The following is a 20,395-nucleotide window of genomic DNA, read 5'->3' as shown; positions in this document are numbered from 1 at the left end:
CTAATAAGATATGACCGGTCAGTTTTCTGAGGGCTTACTGTGGAGAAAGGTGAGTAATTTTCTTATTAAGGGGGATAAGGAAAATGTGTCTCTGGCTTTTAGAGATTAACTGAGATGAGGCATATTTGTCACTCTCGTTCCGGATATAGGCCTAATTGATTAAATTGCTGATCGCTCTCAAATTAGAATACAAAAATATTGACGGAATCATTCGATATTAAAAATGGTGTAAGACAGGGAGATGCTCTTTTCTGTTTACTTTTTAATATAGTATTAGAAAAGATTATCAGAGATGCTGAATTGAACTTAAGAGGCACGATATTCTATAAATCTGTGCAAATTCTTGCCTATGCAGATAACATTGACATAATTGGAAGAACGCAGTCTGCAATGAAGGAAGCCTTTATAAGATTTGAAAGTGCTGCTAGAAAATTTGCAAATTAATCAATGTAAGACTAAATATATGCCATCTTCCAGTAAGGTACGTATCCATCGCATATTGTAATAGGTTCATACAAATTCCTACTCCCTGAACTATCTCCTACTTGCGTTACTCTACTTCTAGTCAGTCTCCACTTAGATCTTAGTTCCTTCACCGGCTTCGGAATTGCTCCCATCTGATGTCCACTATTTCCATTTGCTTGCATTTAGGTCCTGTTTTGCTGAGCTTGCTGAACTAGAAATTGGAAGAATTTAGCAGCAAGTAGAAAAGTCTGGAAGGACATTCTGAAGAAGGCTAGGGCCCATAATGGGCTGTTTGATGATGATGATGATGATGATGATGATGATGATGATGCTGATCGCTCTGGATGCTGGGATAGGCAGAAAACAGAGTCCAGACCCGTCAACCAATCCCGGTATTTGGGGGTGTGTAGAGATTAAGGATAGAATCTTTGGTGTGTATGTAAAATCCCGAATTGTAGTTTATCATGAGACAGGATATTGGGGTGTTTCAGCATAAGATAACTTATAGGTGGGTTCTAATCCTGAGAATTGATCAACATCTTTCAAGGGGAGTTTCTTCCTGATGTTGAGGAAGGTTCTCTTGTCAGTTCGATAAACCTCATCCACAAAGAGCTGGCTACTCCACTTATGTCTCCAGTCTCGATTTCTTATTTCAGAATTTAACACGACGGTATAGTAAAAGATTTTAATCGAAACAGGACAAAAGTTAAATCGCAAGGCACGTTTTTACATTGTTTCCAAGTCTTGGAACAGCCATTGTACAGATATAATTAGCATTTTAAATAACTTAGTAATAAACTTACATTAACGCGTGACTGTTGTAGGTTTTTCCGAAGTAGGTAACTTTTTCAGAAGCGGAAGGACACCATCTCTGAATCACGACAAACCGGATGCGAAATCTTATGTGAGTCGGCAATGTAAACTAAGAGAAAAATTAAAGACCTTCATCTATGCATGTGTAATCTTTCCGCGATTTCTGTTTCCTTAAATCATTTCTTTATATCACTTCCTCATCTTTGTGGCTCTTCATTCGCAGCGGATACACGGATAAGAAATTTTTAATACTGTTAAGCATAAATGGTAATAAATCCATCCTGAATTGACACAAAGACTCTTGCGGAGTCTAATGTCGTAGGTTCATGTCCTGTCTAGGCTCCATATTTTTGGCTTTCAAAGATTTTTTCTTAATGTCTAAAACGGTGTATCGTCCTTTAAAAAAATCTGTCGCCATAGGCAAGGTTTGAACTAAAAAAAAAAAGAATGGAATTTGAAAATTATAATGACACATAAGTTCGCAGTGTTTCGCAATAAGAGTTTCGGTATATGAATCGACTGCCATGTCAGGTACAGTCCAAATTTCACGAGAGGATCCCTGCGAGGGGAGTATGGTCTTTGCGGGTTAAGAGGAGAAAGAAAGACAGTAATACTAGTGACAAACTACAGTCGCTAATTGCGATTATCTCAGATCGCGATTACCGAAAATGTGTTGACACACTAGGTCACGCTTGGTCCCGTCTGGTCAACAGCTGAATTACCATAGAGGAAATAATTTTCTCTATGTACATACTTATATGTTTACCTTCTGGACAGCATCTGAAGTTCATATCTTGTTTTGATGTTTATTCATTGTTTTTCCTTTTTTTGTCGTTTCTTGCAGCTTGATATGGGAATTTATTTGTTAAATTTTTTTACATGTTTTACAATCTAAACTGATGCAATTTATGCCGTTGCTATTTATATTATTTTGGAAAGAGATTTTATAACCTATAAAATTATATCATTAAGCCTAAGATTTATATTATTTTCTAATAAAACTTATTTTTAAAATGATCCTTAACCTCAACTGTACGTCATAATGGAGATTGAAATTAAAAATCTGAAAAAGAAATCAGTTCTAATTTGTAATCCATTATTTATTGAAATGAAACATCTTTCAGCAGACTTCTATTCCCTCCATATAATTATGAATAATTCGTCTGCCATTTGTTAATATATTCCTTTTTATTTTTCTTACAGCTGTATTAAATTTCTACAATACGTCTAATAAGCCAAATATCATTTTCTATTCATTAATTTTCGTTTTTCTTTCATATGGTACAATGGAAGGGGTAACAAAATTCCACAGCAGAAGCTATCACGACTTCCTAAATAATACAGGGACATCATTTTATTTTTACTTCAATTTTTATTGTACCTGAGTTTTTGAATGTATTTCACTCCCATCCCTTCTGCTAATGAAGTTCAACCGTCCTCCACACAGATCCAAGACCGCATATACAGTCATAATAGCCTTACGGTCATAGTAAACAGTACGTTCCAAAAATATGTTCGCGTTTTCCAGTGACGAAAGAGCTTCCAATATTGAATCATTTGCCTACGTCGCATTACGGTTTCCCCCACCTGCTTCTATTCGCCTCTCTGTAAAGGCTAGTGGCTAGGCTGTCTTACCTCTTTTCTGAGAATATTAAGTTCTGTTAGGAATTGGACGTCTACGTAAAAATAACTTAAATAAAAGGATTTTACTAAAGATGTTACTAAATGAAAGGGCCTCGTCAAGTAATTAACGTCATGTGGTTTCCTCCCTTTCTACGACCCTGCGACATAACTACTTGACGAACAGTGGAGAGAATGTCTAATTTTATCTTTTCGAATCGGGCAGAAGTCAAGACTGAACTTACAGTACGTAAGGTACTCTTTTATAGGGTAGGTACAGAATTATTTCAGCATGAGTTACTGATACGAAGTACGAACCTGGTAATTGGAATTACGTACAATAGTCTATAGTGAGATAATATGCACATTAGAACTGAAGCCTGTATCGAAATGAACTGCCACAATTTTCAGAAATGTGTTTAAATATCCATATTATGATTATTTTTCAATTTAACTTAATTCTCTATAGTGTACGCTAATGTGCTGTAGACAGTATAATATAAACTGCATAATGAATACCTCCGCATAGATAGCTCAGTTCGTGAGTAAAAACACTCATTGTTAATACTATACTGTATTTTGATTAAACAAAAACCTAATGAAAATTATCAAACTGAAAATAGCGATATTTCCTAGTTTACGTAAATGGATGAACTACTTTCCTTCCCTCCTATACCTAGTAAAGTGATTTGTTTGTATATTACGTCAGTACCATCGAACTCCAGTCGTGGAAAGGGGTAGCAAACGGTGTTTCCGGTTCTCAATCATAGATCCAAAGGTATAGCCAAGTTAATATTAGAAATGTTAGTAAAAATAAAATGATGTCCCTGTATAAATCAAGGTGTTTCAAAACCAAAAAATTACTAAAATGTTATTTTCGTCCACTGGGCTGTGCCTCAGCGCGATTATCTAGTTTTGGAATCAGGATTAAACTCCTGATCGCGATCAGGACGGTGACACACTACAACCCCAATCGCGATTAGGTTGATAATCGCGATTAGTGACTGTAGTCTCTCACTAGTATAACTCAGCGTTCTTGAAGGAGCAGGTGGATGGGAGCATTCCTTGCTCGAATCTTCCCGTGAAATGCGGACTGTATTTAGTTCTTCTGAAGTTAGTCACATCGCGTGGAAATTCCGGAACAGTAAGTCACTGTTATACCTCCATCCACATCCCTTTGAAGGCATGACGCTCACATACCTAGCATACAACTCACATGATTGACAGCAGGTAGAATGTTTGCAATTCGTGAAGTTTAGTTTAAAAAGTTTCACAAAGTACAATTCTCTTTTGTCAAATTTCAAAATAGCTCATTTCACTACTTCCTACAATACGTGTACACTTCCTGTGTAGCCATATTTGTCACTGAATTCCAGATTCACTTCTTCGCTCATTTAAATATTTATTACAGTTGATTTTCAGCTATGTAAAGGCCGGTTCACAATAAACCGGGAACTGAAATTACAACGAGAACGAGAACGGAAATAATGTTAAAATAAGTGTATTTAAATATGAGCGTTTATAATAGTTAATTGTGAATGCTCATATTTAGATACATTTATTTCAACAATATTTCCGTTCTTGTTCTCGTTGTCGTTTTTCTGTTCCCGGTTTATTGTGAACCAACCTTAACAGAGTAAGACAGTAGTAGGCCTACAGGTTCTTAAAAAAATTAATTCGCAAAGCAAAAGGAGACATAGTTTATTATGAATCACCCTATGCCACTTACCATTAACGGGTTCTTCCAATCAGCAGTGGACTACTGAAACGTGTTTCTCACATGTCTTGCTTGCTAGCATTGAGCGGCAAAACATAGATTTTCGGAACGAATATGGTTTAACGTACAGCATGCATTCTCGGCCATGAAGTGTCGACCTTGCGAGATTTAATGAAGATCGTCTGATAACATCTTACCTCCAACTATGTTCTTTTTCTTCTTGTACTGGAGAGCGTGTTCCCGGTGTGCGTATGGATATTACTGGTCCTAAAAACATTTACTCACACTTCACGCACACTAATTGAAGACCTCCCTCGAAAAAGGGCGTAACATCAGATTAACGAAATATGTAACTTCGATGGAAAAAGTAATTTTGAATCTTCCATTTATTACAATAAATGAATGTTCCAATAGCTTAATAAACTTGTATCCTTGATTAATCAAATGGTCCTGCTAGAACTAACGAAATATGCTCCTGAAATTATTTTCTTTCCCCCTGAAACGTGTATTATAGATTTGTTGGTTATACCCTTATTGGAGGGAGGTCTCAATTATGTCCTTATTAATATTACTTTCTTGAGTGATTCAAATGGTAGCGTACCCAATTAATTATCGAGGAAACATGAGTTCGATCCCAGGTAGAAAAATAGAGAATTATGTTTAATCCGGTTAGCGGTCAGTACGTCTGAAGATTTAATGTTTAATTCAATAATGTCTAATTCCTTAGGTTTAAGTTTAATTATACAGTATTAGCCTATGCTGAAGATGTATAGGCCTATAGCCTGAGGAAGGAAATCATATACTTCTGTCAATTCAGAGCGATCGTCGCTCTTAAGGGGTTAGATACAGCTTAGATCAGTAACATTTTTGAAATATTCAACATTTTTTTGCTCCATTACTGTATCTTGTACAATAATGTGTAAAACACTGTTCTTCTGCTATATGAAAAAAAAATATTTTTACGATTTTTAAAATATTATTTAAATTTTTGTTTTCAAAATTCAGTTCACTGTGCAGTGATGAAGCGTTTCCCACATATATCAAAAACTATCCAACATTCTGTGATGAAATATTTTATGTTTATTTATGCATGTCATATCTACAATATGATGCAAGATCACTTCTCTACCTTTAATAGATTGTCTGAGAAAAAATAAATTCATTTAAAAATGGTCAAATGTCAGTACTTTCTTCTAACACAAAATAAAAAAAAAAATATTTATTGAGGAATGTAGTTGAAAGGGCATGATATTGTAAGCATGAGTTTCAGCAATAAAATGAAAGAGGCAACATGAAAAAGTTAACAATTTTATGAGATATGAGGGAAACGCTTCATCACTGCACAGTAAACTGCCCCCATTTGGAATTTTGGAAAAAAAAAAATATAAATAATATTTTTTAAATCGTAAAAACATTTTTTTTTTCATATAGCAGAAGGATAGTGTTTTACACATACCAATTTTCATTATTGTACACGGTACAGAAATGGAGGAAAAAAATGTAGAATATTTCCAAAAATTTTACTGGTGTAAGCTGTATCTAACCCCTTAATGAAGTAGTAGACTATGTAGAACCAAACATAAAACTCATACATGCAGCGAAGGCTCACGTGCTTTGTGATTGTTTTACAGAAGTATGTATTCATTTTCCCATTGCTCTTTAAAGTGGTAATTTTCCGAACGATATTGCGTTGAATTCTGCCACTTGACAATGAATACAAATCCCCTTTACCTTATCATGTGAATGACACATGGGATTAAAGGAATGGATGAATGACTTATCCCGGCTTGTGAGGTATGCCACAACTGGCATCCCTGCATTTTACATTCAGAAGTATCTAGGGTTTTCAACTCTGTTTACGAAAAATAAGACATCTGTGAATCTACAAAATAATCGACGTATCTTTATACAACGAATTGACAGTTCTACACTATATCTTCAACTACACAGTGTGATAAATTGATATTATAAAGATGAAATTTTACTAATAGGAATTTTAATGTCTGGCAAGTCTGCGATTATTTAGACGTTTATTTGCGCTGTGTTAAAATGTATTTTTGTGCATTTATTTTATCATTAGAAAACTATTAATATTTCTCAGTAGTAATTTATTAAAAATGTTCTTCAAATATTTAAAATGCTGGAAAACTAATAAATCATTCCTTACAATGTATGTGATAGTAGGTGCGTTTAATGTCAAACATGTAACATACAGTAAGTAATAATACGAATTAATAATATTTTACTCGCTGCAAAGAATGCGAGAGAAACTCAGAAAACTAAGGAAGCACCGAAGAGTTGGCAGTTCCAGAAGTAGCGGTATTCTCTGGTCTGGTCTGGCCAGAAGAAAACACAGGGAAAGAAAATACAAGGACAACGCACTCATTAACTGTAAGAGGATAGGAGATAAATTTTACTACTTCCCACGCGGGAATCAAATCTGGATTTGTCGCTGAAAACAATACTACTTAGACCGTAGATGAGAATGGAGTAGTAATCCTTAAGTTTAAACTGAACTTTCCGCTTTGTGTGATATTATTATTGGCAGAATGAAGGGAAACACAGGAGATTAAACTATCGGGAGAAATCCAACAATAAGATGAAAGATGAACACATAACGTTAGTAAAGTAATTTTACAATAGAAAAGGAATTAATAAATATATAACATATGGTTTTAAGCTTGACAAACAATACTGGAATACCATTACCGTAATGACTTTATATTAAGAGGAATTATGTTTGTGCTATAGATAAGACTTTTGCCTCTCATACGAAATGACGATGCAGAAAAATATATATGTAGTAAATACACATATTGATATATCCTGATTATGAGAAAAAATTATTTTGCATTATCGGTACGTAAACTTCCCTTTCTGTCCGTCCACGTACAGAATTATCTCCTGAAATACTAGACATTCTGGTCTGATTGGTTTGTTTGTCTTGGTTTTTCGAGGGCTGAACCCGGGACGAATACTTACACTTAAGCACGCTTTGGCTCATTGTGCACCCTTATACAGGTTGTTTATAAAGTGATGGTAAAAATTTAGGGATGAAGAGTAAAAAAGTAGAGAAGCTAGAAAGTTCCATTAAATAGCCTATGGGTCCGCAAAATTAACCATTTAGCCCTACGAGATAATGTCATTTTGTTATGGTTGTGGCCCGCTGAATACTAATGCTAATCCCAACAAAAGCAGTAACAATTTTATTTAACTTAATCTATCAATCACGAAAGAGTAAAATTCACAATTTTCGCTTCAACATCACAGAAATGTGATTAAACATACACAAAATAATTTTTTTTTGTTTGAACAACAGTAAAGTTTGTGTATAAACAAAGTACAGTACGGTATAAACAAGTTAACTGAAGAATTTTACAGCAGGTGTTCAAAATGCTGGTCATGCATTCGAACGCATCTGTCTAGTCTTCTCCGCAAAGACCCAAGAATGCGCTCGAGCAATCCTGGGTCATTCTTCATTTGCTGGAAAGCATCTACAAACCGATGTTGCAATTCTTCAGGTGTGGTCATGTCTATTGTGTAAACTAGGCTTTTTGCATAACCCCATACACAAAAATCCAAAGGATTTAAATCCGGTGGTGTAGGTACAGGTCCTCCTCTACCTATCCACCATTCAGCGTATCGTCTGTTTAGATATCGTCTCACACTTATAAGGAAACGAGATGGGGAGAGTGCGGCATACATACCAAACATGAATGTTGCCGCTTTACCGTATCCAGGCGCTCGGTTCATTGGCGTCTCCAACCAGCAAAAAAATGGGATTATCTCGTAAACGGTTAATTTGCGGACTCATATTTACTGGAACTTTTTTGCTTCTTTTCGTTTTTATTTCTCATTCCTAAATTTTTGACCATTTCTTTTGAAAAAATCTGTATGTGCGATGGTTGTCCAAGTTTGACAGGTGCCCGAGTAGGATTCATGAATCCGACACTGACAGGTGGGCCATCTTGTCCGAGCCCCTTATAAGAGTCAGGTCCCATCCCACACTAGTAGCCCGATAAGCCCCAATGGCCCGGAGCGCTCCAAGCTCTTCCTACATCAGCATCGAAAACACGTACCTACACTATCAAGATTCCATCCCAGCTTATTTTTAAATATTGCATATATCATATGAAATGAGGGGAAGGTGGAGAGTGTTGATGAAATGATAGAAGATAACGGAAGTATCCCGAGAAAAACCTCTGGAACCTCTGCTTCATCCACCACAAATTATAGGCCTATCACAACCTGGTCTGCATGGATGGAAGACCAACGCACTAGACTTGAGTCAAAGACGCAAATTTGGTGACAGGTAGTCTAGAAACATACAAAGCCTTAAAATTGGAACATAGTAAGAGCTAACCCCTGCGGTGGCTGAATGGTCGACCTTAAGCTTGTCACGCAGGCAGTTCGGGTTCGAGTCCTGGCCATTTTAATTGAAAAACCCACAGTGACACTTATGGCGGACAAGGTCGTAGTTGGGGTTTTTCTCGGGATTCTCCCGTTTCTCCATATTAGGCATCTACATCATTTCGCCAACATTTCCCCATTTCGTCATCATTTCATAGCAGTCTCCGAACGCCGGCTGGCGATGTATGGGAGGAGCTGGCGTAGGGACGAGTGAGGCTGTCTGTTCGAAATCTGTGTAAGTTACGCAGCGAACCTTAGTGTAGTCAGCCGGTGTGGGTTTGGGAATGCGCCTAGCTTGAGAGATAGCGCAATAGATCGTAAAGGGTCGCAGTGCTGGGTCGTAGTGCACCTCTCCAGAAATTCCATTCCATTTCAAAACTTTGCTAGGTAGCGCGAATTCAAAATGTTGTCGAATAGAAGCAAATGATTGTATTTTTAGATTCTTTAATCCTGAGCTGAGACTTATTTTAATAGGACAGGGTAAAGTTGCCTAATTCCTTGATACTCCTAATTCCGTGAGACGTTTTTTCCATTAAATGTCACAGTATTAGATATCTTTCTAAGAAGTTGACCAATGTCTCACAGTAGGCGAAAGATGCACTCTTTCGAGAAAAATGTCTGGCACTATGGTCGAAAGGCAAAACTTTGACTGACATTCAATTTAAGTAAAGTATCACGGAATAAGGCAACTTTACCCTACATACATCTGTACCAATGTAAGAAGTTTGTGTCGTTCTCGTTGGCTTAGTAATTACTGTACAATGCTAACCGTTAGATTCGATGTTGGTTCAAATTCAGGGCGATGTGTTTTAAAGGACGATAAATTCCTTAGCTTGACTTCCTCCGGCAGGAGGTTAAAGCTGTGGGACCCATGTCTAGATTTACGGCCTGTAAAATAGTCCTATTCTCGATAGAAGTTTCTAAGCAAAATTTGCTGACCATTTCACCCCCACCTTGAATTTCAGCGCGGAATAACCTCTGTATTGAAAACGTCATTAAATAAAATACAGAGCGGGAGCGAAATAACTGTGCATATTAAAGGGAACAGTGAAATACATTAAAATAAATAAAAAAACTGTTATTTGTTTTGTAATTAAATGCATGATTTATTAGAAAATTAGGTGAAAATCTGCGCAGTTTGGCAACAGCGCGACGCCGGCTCAGTTACGAAACCACACACGCAAATCGGTCTGAATAGCACAGTTCCGTCCCTTAGTCACTCGAATAGAGTTGCCAGACTTCCTAATGACAGGAAATAACGATACATGTTAATCTTTTTATTTGACTTGCAAGAAAACTGTTCATTTTATTGAAAAACTGCAAAAGGATGAATAATTATCAGTTTCTATAACGATAAGAGTAAAAGTTAGAATCGTACAGATAGTAGTTACGGACTAAAACATGTTAAAAGGGGAAAATTATTAATTTGGCACTAATATGGTATTCCAATTTTTTGTTGAACTCTACCCCAGGAATAAGCTGTCAAAATATACATAGTTTTATTACTTCTACCCTGCATAAGAAAAATTTACTGCAGTATAAGTGATTTCTATACTACTCAAGGGTTTGTTGTTACACTTTTGCTCACAAGACGAGATTTGTTGTACTGCTGTTATGCGTAGCTCTTGGGCACTGCAGAGTGAATACAGACTGTCCTATTGATTGGCCTCAATTTCAACATAGCTGGATGTTACATTTATTTCATATAATTCCATAAATTAGGTCACATGCTCTATTACAATGTCTATTGTAGTAAAGCAGCTAGAAATAAACATTACAGTATGTCTGAGGTTAACGGTGCCAAATTGATGGAGACGATAAGGGGTTATTAAGATGAGTATTTTGATATACGACACTCATGGTCAGTGCAGCCAACTTGAGAAACTATTCAATCAAAATGTCAAAGGATTTTGGAGAGTGTAATCGAATTTATTATGCTGTCGGTAGTGTAGTACACTTTGAACTGTTTCCGTGTGTCAGGAAATCAAAATCATTAATGAAGTAAATGAATTATCAATACAAATGATTTGTAAGACAACTGCAATTGAATTAATTAATGAAAGACTTATTGTTATGTCATTATGCAGAGTGATTCACGAGGATTTACCGTCCTTTACGGAGATTATTTCTGAAGACATTTTGAGCAAAAAAAAGTTATAAAAACATAGTTCCTATTCTCAATATTTTCAGAGTTACACTAATTTAAAGTTGTTTTTAAAATACGTTTTGTTTTTAGTTTGAAGGTAAAAGAATAACAGTAAGAGAGAATGAACCATTCAGAAGTATCATTTCTTTAATTGGCAAGTATTATGAACCTAAAAATGTGCTGTGAACTCCTTAGTTGCTTGGTACAGACATATTTTCCATTTTTAACTATTCTTACGCACTTATCACAACAATAATTATTACAATTCACACCATTTCCACCGACTTAAATATTTGCAGTTCGATTTTGCATCCTAATTTACAGTCTTGGAGAGTTTAAACATTAACATTTTAAAAAATATCGCCGTCCGCTGGAGTACACTTGGCCGCATGATTGTGAACGGCCCTCGTCGCTAAGTAACTGCATCTTTGATTTCCGTAGCGCTCGCGCTGCCTGCTGACTGTACGCTGACCAAGATCACGCTTTCACGTAACTCTGTAAATATTGAGAATAGGGCCCATGTTTATATGACATTTTTTGCTCAGAATGTCTTCGGAAATACGTCGGTAAAAGTCGGTAAATCCTCGTGAATCATCCTGTATAGACCCTTCAATGATAATATAGTGATTTTAAAAGTTTTTTAGACTGTTTTTATAATATGCTATGTTATATTCATAAAACATGGTTTAATTATATTAATGCAGCAGATTTTAATGTACATTTTAATACAAATTATAGATATGAGAGAGATCTAAGAAATATATTGAGTTGTTTTGGTCTTCAAATAACTACTAATGAAATTACGAGACCTGGCTTGGTAAACATAAGTTAATGTGTTGATAACATTGCTACTGATATACATGTAAGTCTTGGAGTTCTTCTATTATACATACAGTTCTTTCAGACCACAATACTATTTTAATAAAAATAAAATTAGATAAAAATCGTCCTATGAGCTTTTGTAATAATAGGAAATTAATAAGAGTGATAGATGATCATAATATTAAAAAAATCCTTGGTTTGTTGCACTCAATAAATCGGATAGCTGTATATTATATAGATAACATAGATCTTAAATTTACTACAATTTTTAATCTTTATATGTGGGCAGTCAATCAGGGTCTTACTTACTTACTTACTGGCTTTTAAGGAACCCGGATGTTCATTGCCGCCCTCACATAAGCCCGCCATTGGACCCTATCCTGAGCAGTCTCCACCATCATATCCCACCTCCCTCAAATCCATTTTAATATTATCTTCCCATCTACGTCTGGGCCTCCACAAAGGTCTTTTTCCCTCCGGCCTCCCAACTAACACTCTATATGCATTTCTGGATTCACCCATACGTGCTACATGTCCTGCCCATCTCAAACGTCTGGATTTTATGTTCCTAATTATGTCAGATGAAGAATACAATGCGTGCAGTTCTGTGTTGTGTAACTTTCTCCATTCTCCTGTAACTTCATCCCTCTTAGCCCCAAATATTTTCCTAAGAAACTTATTCTCAAACACCCTTAATCTCTGTTCCTCTCTCAAAGTGAGAGTCCAAGTTTCACAACCATACAGAAGAACCGGTAATATAACTGTTTTATAAATTCTAACTTTCAGATTTTTTGACAGCAGACTAGATGACAAAAGCTTCTCAACCGAATAATAACACGCATTTCCCATATTTATTCTGCGTTTAATTTCCTCCCGAGTGTCATTTATATTTGTTACTGTTGCTCCAAGATAATTGAATTTTTCCACTTCTTCGAAAGATAAATCTCCAATTTTTATAGTTCCATTTCGTACAATATTCTGGTCACGAGACATAATCATCTACTTAGTCTTTTCGGGATTTACTTCCAACCCTATCGCTTTACTTGCTTCAACTAGAATTTCCGCGTTTTCCCTAATCGTTTGTGGATTTTCCCCTAGCATATTCACGTCATCCGCATAGACAAGAAGCTGATGTAACCCATTCAACTCCGAACCCTGTCTATTATCCTGAACTTTCCTAATGGTATATTCTAGAGCGAAATTAAAATGTAAAGGTGATAGTGCATCTCCCTGCTTTAGCCCGCAGTGAATTAGAAAAGCATCAGATAGAAACTGGCCTATACGGACTCTGCTGTAAGTTTCACTAAGACACATTTTAATTAATCGAACTAGTTTCTTGGGAATACCAAATTCAATAAGAATATTATATAAAACTTCTCTCTTATCCGAGTCATACGCCTTTTTGAAATCTATGAATAACTGATGTACTGTACCCTTATACTCCCAGTTTTTCTCCATTATCTGTCGAATACAAAACATCTTATCAATAGTCGATCTGTTACGCCTAAAACCACACTGATGTTCCCCAATAATTTCATGTACATATGGAGTTAATCTTCTCAAAAGGATATTCGACAAAATTTTGTACGACGTCAACAAAAGTGATATTCCTCGGAAGTTACTACAGTTAGTCTTGTCCCCCTTCTTAAAAATAGGTACGATTATGGACTCCTTCCATTGTTCTGGGTGTTCCATTAAAATCTGTTAAGGTAATAACTACAAAACAACATAAATATTGGTATACTGAAAACTTACGTTCATTAAAAGCACACTGTGATGATTTATTTAAACTCAAAAACATTATTAATTCCCAAAATATTCGAAATGAATATAATTAGCCTATACACCATGAGATCAAAATACATTTTCCCCTCAGCACATTTGTAGCCCTCGAGATAAATCCCTCGGGCTCCAACTATGTACCTCGCGGAAAGTTATGCCTTTCTCTCTCTTAATGTATAATACTCTTACATGTATATCTTCTTCATATTGTTCACTAATCTTTTCTTCATTTTTCTCTTTTATTTTATCTTCTTTCCTTTCCTTCTCATTTTTTTCTTTTCTCTTTTGCATCTGATTCTTTTCCGTTTTCCCTCATTTTCCCATATTTTCCTTTTGACTTCTTCATGCGTTTCTTTTCCTTTTCGCCTTTTCTCTTCATATTTATATTTTCCCTTTTCTTAGCTTCTTCCCTTTTTCCCCTAATCTCTTTTCCTTGTTTTTCTTCTCCTGCCCATTTCTTCTTACTTTGCTTCTCTCCCTCCTGCTCTTTCCAACGTGTGTATAATTGCACTGATTCATCTTATATAATTTTATTTTATGCGTAACAGAGCAGCGGATGTCATATAATCCAAGTTCATGTTTCCTACGAAGTTAGTATTAAGGGGCATCCCAGTGAAATATAAGATACGGGTAATTATTTGCAGAAGGTCTACTGTAATATTTTTTGTCGTTATATGAGTAGGAATTTCATGACGTTTCTGCTAATTTTCGCTTTCCGCCATTCACCGCGATGGGACATGCAATAAGTTATGCTCCGGAAATTTTAACAACGAATGTCGTCTTTCAGATGTTTTTACGTAACACGTTTTATGTCTGATTTCCGCCATAAAGTACACAACAACATTAAACAATGTTAATGTTCGTCATCACTACCAGAACCGTAATCAGCTACTGGGTTATTACATCTCACAAGCAAACATTCTGATGGGGGCAGATAAAATTTTTTTTTTTCTTTCACAACGTTAATAATGTGAAAAGAAGTGCTTATACAAAATTTGGTCACTCGACCGCAATTACGAGGGCCGTAAATAAATAAGTTCGCCAGAGGCCGTTAACAGAAAGAAAACACAATTTCATTGAAGAAAGTTTATTGGAACAGACACAGCAATTGTTGAGCTATTTTTTAACATATTCCCCACCGCAATTGAGACATTTGTAAAATCATGGGATCGACAGAGAGGTGCAGACGGCTGTCAAACGCTGGTTCCGATCCCAGGCGGCTGACTTCTACGACACAAGGATACAAAATTTAACCCCATGGTATGATAAATGTCTCAGTTCCAGCAGGGGATATGTTGAAAAATAGCGCAACAATTGCTGTATCTATTTCAATAAATATTTCCATGAAATTGTGCTTTTTCTGTAAACGGTCCAGGGAAAATAGCTTTCTGGATGACCTGGTAATTGCGGTCGATTGGCCAAAATTTGTATACACACTTATTTTGACATTATTAACGTAGTGGAAGAAAAAGATTTAACTTTTTTATTTGCCCCCAACAGAATGTTTGCTTGTCAGTAAAAATTATCCTTCTCTGTTATGGGTCGCCCCAAATTCTTTCTGCTCATGGAATTACACTTACAGGCTAGTTATTCTATAGTTTATTCGTCTTTCCAATTAATATTCTAAAAGTTATTTTGTCTGTCCGACGTTATCCGTGGTAAACTTAGCATTTTCGAGTTTCAATGTCATTGCTTTTACTTTCTCATTATGTGACATATTGTGGTGCAGCAAGAAAATTGATTCCCACGAAATACAGGATGGATTTAGACATAGCTTCTGTTTGCATGGTACAGTAATCATTTTGACTATTCAACGGATTTTGTTGATGTTCAGTTTTTACCAAATTTAATCCGAACTTACAAATTCGAATTCTGGTTAATTTAACCCCCTCAGTCTTGAATTTATATTAAACATTGAAAAAGAAAAACTGGTCACATAATCATTCTGGGGATCTAAAATTTCTAAATCAAGTCTTCACAGAAAATTAAAATTTGGGGACAATTCTGACCCCTGGGTCCCAAAATTTTAAATTTAATTTTTAATTCAGGTATAGAAATGTTTCAAAAATAATACTCTCCATTTCTATCACATTACATTTTTCAAAATATTTAAAATTATCGAAGACATTCCAGAAAAAAAAAAGAAAGAAAAAACCAATGTACACTATAATGTACATCAGGCCTGAAGAAGTTAAAAAATAGTTTCCTAGGTCATCGATACACTTCTGCCAGCTACTCAGAGCTTATTTGAATCCGTTTTTTGAGAAACCACGTAAGTCAAATTTTAATAAAATTGAGTTTGCAAGTGACTATGATGTGGAAGCAGGAAATTTTAGGTCAGCGCGTTAGTCATCCAGTGTCGGACAGCATCTGTTCCCCCAGCACCGGGCAAGAGAATGTCATTAAGGATAACATTTAATAGCCTATTTTTTATTTCAAGACCTTTGTTCTGACGTGGAAAATAATGAGAGAGGCAAATGGGAAGAGAATAATATGAAATGTTCATTGCAGAAAGTTACGGAAGAGGAGATCACTATCAGAAAGGCAGCTGCTCATGTCTCTGTTCTTGAAAGTACCTTAAGAGACATAGTTAAGGAACTAAAATCAGATAATTCAATTAGCACAGAGAAAATCTGGCGAAGAAAATGAAATCATAAAAGAGAACTATCGACTTTAACATGAGATGAAACAGAATGCATAATTTGTTTGGAAGCAAGTGGTGAATCCTGGGTACTGTGAACTTTGTGTACAGATTGGGTGCATTTGAACTGTACCGATTCAGATAACATTGATTGTTTTGTATGTGATTATTATCAATAAATCAAATAATTGTCCCACATAATCAGTGTCTTCAACCTAGTGTGGCAAAGGATTGTTAAAGTATCAAAAATGTCCACTTTCGATTGAAAATACTTTCATCCTAATGATTCCTTCTTTTCAACTGCATGTATTTGTTTTAAATTGTATGAAAAATGGTGTTCACTGTATGTCCGATACTGAGATCCATTTTTTGCTGTACTGTAATATCAAGGTTGTTTGTAATTTGTCTTAATTGTATGGCATTAAATTAATAGATTGTCAAAGTAAAAGTCAATTGATCATATTTGCAGTACTATTATTGTTAAAAGTTAGGGGAGAGTTGGGTAGTATCGGACATGGGTAAAATCGGACGTGCGTTTCTTTCATCTACCACCATATGGTAGCACCTGAATGACATGGTTACGTTTCTGTATGCGACATTATGTCAATCAGATACTATCATCGTGTGGTAGATGAAAGAAACTCACTGTCCGATATTACCCGATGTCCGATACTACCCAACTCTCCCCTACTTAAATTTTCCACAATTCTTGAAAAGGCTTAAGTGTCCGGTGCTGAGAGACCTTCCTCTATGTATCATTTATGATACAGCGTATTGTATAGTGACCTTGGATGCTACCAATTTTATTATTTATAGTAGAAGAAGAATTAATTAAATTTAGCAAAGCTAGTTAGTTCAAGAAGTCCTTTAAATTGCCCAATAATTATCGTTTCAATATTCTGTAAACCTACTTTCATTTGTTCATATATAAATACTCTACAACAAATGTAACTTTTGACGTCTTTCGAAATTCTACATAAGCCAAGCTTAAAAATATTTGCAGAAACAGAATGTTTACTTTCGCGAAAAATGAAGTAATTATTATTTTCGTAAATTTTACAGCTTGCAGAGTTTTTCTGTGAATTTAATTAGCAAAATTAGACTAAGCATTCAGTATTGAACATTTTGCTACACACAATATGTACAGGAATATTTTTAAACGATTAAGCGTGTTCCTATTAGGCCTATGTACGATATTGTTTTTTAAATAAAAACACACTCATTTTTGAGTAAAATTATTCCTACTTCATGTGCATGATTTTAGGTTGTAGGGTATATTGAATTTGAAAACAATTTCGTCCAACAGTTCAGTAAAATCGTTATGTACTGTACAGACAGACACACATCTAGAAAGATAGATGGAATGCCGAAAATCACATAATTTTTATAGCATCATGTTAATTTCTCTTAAATATTTTGTATTATAAGAATGAAAAAAAAATAGATTTTATATTGCACTCCTGTTTGCAATGTGCGAAAAAGTATGAGCAAATATTCCATTTGCACAGGAGTGCTTTATTGAACAATGAGAGACATTCAAAATAAACGCAGTTTTTCATTTGTTTCAGACAAGTGAGCGGCTGACGTTGTGGATTATCTACTACCGGGAGTAACAAACCGTGCATATCAACCGTCAGCAATTCTCACCAGGTAAGACAACAGCTCAGGTGAATCACGCGACAGGAAATAGCCCTTCCTCTCTTGTACAAACCGATATTGTAGCAAGATATTAAATCCCCTGACTAAGAAATATTTTTCTCACCTACAATTGAAGTACCTGTTCAGCGTCTAGCCACACCTTTTATGGTGGACAATTCACGAACATTCTACATTGTAAGCTCATTTTCGAACATAAAAACTACTCAATCATTTAAACGAGAGGGAAGCGATAGTGAATTATTCAAGAGACGCCTGGATTGGGAGTAAGGGTATTATGCTAGTCGCAAAATAAACTGCCAGAATACTTCCATTCATTTTTAAACTTATGATATTCATATAAAATTAAGCGAGGCGACCTCAATAATCATCTTAGTACATAAGCTTCCAACACTAATACCACATCTGCTGATAGTTTTCTGATAATTTAATTGAGCTCAAAGAATATTTCTTGTCATGGTAATTATTTTCATACCGAATGTCGAGAAATAATTATCTCACGATGAGAAATATGAGATTAAAACGGAATTATTACAGAAAATTAGCCACTGCCGTAGCTCAGACGGCAGCTCGTCTGTCTGCTGATCCGGAGTTGCGCTCGAGCGTGGGTTCCATTTCCGCTTGGGCTGATTATGTTATTGGTTTTTTCCGAGGTTTTCCCCATCCGTAAGAAGGCAGCTGTGTGTTATTCAAAATACACGCCTTGTATAATAGTTTCATACATAGATCCTGTAATATATCAGCCTTCTGTGAGATTCGAACTCACGACCCGTAGTTTACAAGACTAGTGCTCTACCTCTGAGCTAAGAATGCAGCTGGCTGATTTTCAAAATACACGCCTTGTATAATAGTTTCATACATAGATCCTGTAATATATTAGCCTTCTGTGAGGTTTGAACTCACGACCTCTAGTTTACAAGACTAGTGCTCTACCTCTGAGCTAAGAAGGCAGCTGTGTGGTATTCAAAATAGACGCCTTGTATAATAGTTTCATACATAGATCCTGTAATATATTAGCCTTCTGTGTGGTTTGAACTCACGACCTCTAGTTTACAAGACTAGTGCTCTACCTCTGAGCTAAGAAGGCAGCTGTGTGTTGTTCAAAATACACGCCTTGTATAATAGTTTCATACATAGATCCTGTAATATATTAGCCTTCTGTGAGGTTTGAACTCACGACCTCTAGTTTACAAGACCAGTGCTCTACCTCTGAGCTAAGAAGGCAGCTGTGTGGTATTCAAAATAGACGCCTTGTATAATAGTTTCATACATAGATCCTGTAATATATTAGCCTTCTGTGAGGTTTGAACTCACGACCTCTAGTTTACAAGACTAGTGCTCTACCTCTGAGCTAAGAAGGCAGCTGTGTGTTCTTCGAAATACACGCCTTGTATAATAGTTTCATACATAGGTCCTTTAATATATTAGCCTTCTGTGAGGTTCGAACTCACGACCTCTAGTTTATAAGACTAGTACTCTACCTCTGAGCTAAGAAGGCAGCTGTCTGGTATTCAAAATACACGCCTTGTATAATAGTTTCATACATAGATCCTGTAATATATTAGTCTTCTGTGAGGTTCGAACTCACGACCTCTAGTTTACAAGACTAGTGCTCTACCTCTGAGCTAAGAAGGCAGTTGTGTGTTGTTCAAAATACACGCCTTGTATAATAGTTTCATACATAGATCCTGTAATATATTAGCCTTTTGTGAGGTTCGAACTCACGCCCTCTAGTTTACAAGACTAGTGCTCTACCTCTGAGCTAAGAAGGCAGCTGTGTAGTATTCAAAATACATGCCTTGTATAATAGATTCATACATAGATCCTGTAATATATTAGCCTTCTGTGAGGTTTGAACTCACGACCTCTAGTTTACAAGACTAGTGCTCTACCTCTGAGCTAAGAAGGCAGCTGTGTGGTATTCAAAATACACGCCTTGTATAATAGTTTCATACATAGATCCTATAATATATTAGCCTTCTGTGAGGTTTGAACGCACGACCTCCAGTTTACAAGACTAGTGCTCTACCTCTGAGCTAAAAAGGCAGCTGGCTGATGTTCAAATACACTCCTTGTATAATAGTTTCATACATAGATCCTGTAATATATTAGCCTTCTGTGAGGTTCGAACTCACGACTCTTAATTCACAAGACTAGTGCTCTACCTCTGAGCTAAGAAAACAGCTGGCTGATGTTCAAAATACACGCCTTGTATAATAGTTTCATACATAGATCCTGTACTATATTAGCCTTCTGTGAGTTTCGAACTCACGACCTCTAGTTTACAAGACTAGTCCTCTACCTCTGAGCTAAGAAGACAGCT

General features: G+C 35.9%; 1 protein-coding gene and 11 non-coding genes across 12 annotated transcripts in view; all 12 read right to left on the bottom strand.

Moving 5' to 3' along the window:
- Positions 1–20,395, bottom strand: part of spz3 (Spaetzle domain-containing protein 3) — a 339,160-nt gene that overhangs the window by 69,161 nt on the left and 249,604 nt on the right. The window lies entirely within an intron of this gene.
- TRNAT-UGU (transfer RNA threonine (anticodon UGU)) lies at positions 18,814–18,885 on the bottom strand. The gene has a single exon. It is a non-coding gene; the product is annotated as a tRNA-Thr (tRNA).
- TRNAT-UGU (transfer RNA threonine (anticodon UGU)) lies at positions 18,951–19,022 on the bottom strand. Its single transcript has one exon. It is a non-coding gene; the product is annotated as a tRNA-Thr (tRNA).
- On the bottom strand, positions 19,088–19,159 carry TRNAT-UGU (transfer RNA threonine (anticodon UGU)). Its single transcript has one exon. It is a non-coding gene; the product is annotated as a tRNA-Thr (tRNA).
- On the bottom strand, positions 19,225–19,296 carry TRNAT-UGU (transfer RNA threonine (anticodon UGU)). The gene has a single exon. It is a non-coding gene; the product is annotated as a tRNA-Thr (tRNA).
- On the bottom strand, positions 19,362–19,433 carry TRNAT-UGU (transfer RNA threonine (anticodon UGU)). Its single transcript has one exon. It is a non-coding gene; the product is annotated as a tRNA-Thr (tRNA).
- On the bottom strand, positions 19,499–19,570 carry TRNAI-UAU (transfer RNA isoleucine (anticodon UAU)). The gene has a single exon. It is a non-coding gene; the product is annotated as a tRNA-Ile (tRNA).
- Positions 19,636–19,707, bottom strand: TRNAT-UGU (transfer RNA threonine (anticodon UGU)). The gene has a single exon. It is a non-coding gene; the product is annotated as a tRNA-Thr (tRNA).
- TRNAT-UGU (transfer RNA threonine (anticodon UGU)) lies at positions 19,773–19,844 on the bottom strand. The gene has a single exon. It is a non-coding gene; the product is annotated as a tRNA-Thr (tRNA).
- On the bottom strand, positions 19,910–19,981 carry TRNAT-UGU (transfer RNA threonine (anticodon UGU)). The gene has a single exon. It is a non-coding gene; the product is annotated as a tRNA-Thr (tRNA).
- TRNAT-UGU (transfer RNA threonine (anticodon UGU)) lies at positions 20,047–20,118 on the bottom strand. Its single transcript has one exon. It is a non-coding gene; the product is annotated as a tRNA-Thr (tRNA).
- TRNAT-UGU (transfer RNA threonine (anticodon UGU)) lies at positions 20,320–20,391 on the bottom strand. Its single transcript has one exon. It is a non-coding gene; the product is annotated as a tRNA-Thr (tRNA).

Source organism: Periplaneta americana, chromosome 13, assembly GCF_040183065.1.
Source record: "Periplaneta americana isolate PAMFEO1 chromosome 13, P.americana_PAMFEO1_priV1, whole genome shotgun sequence".
Taxonomy (NCBI): domain Eukaryota; kingdom Metazoa; phylum Arthropoda; class Insecta; order Blattodea; family Blattidae; genus Periplaneta; species Periplaneta americana.
The sequence above is the reverse complement of the archived record's forward strand: the minus strand, read 5'-3'. Positions and strand labels throughout refer to the sequence as shown.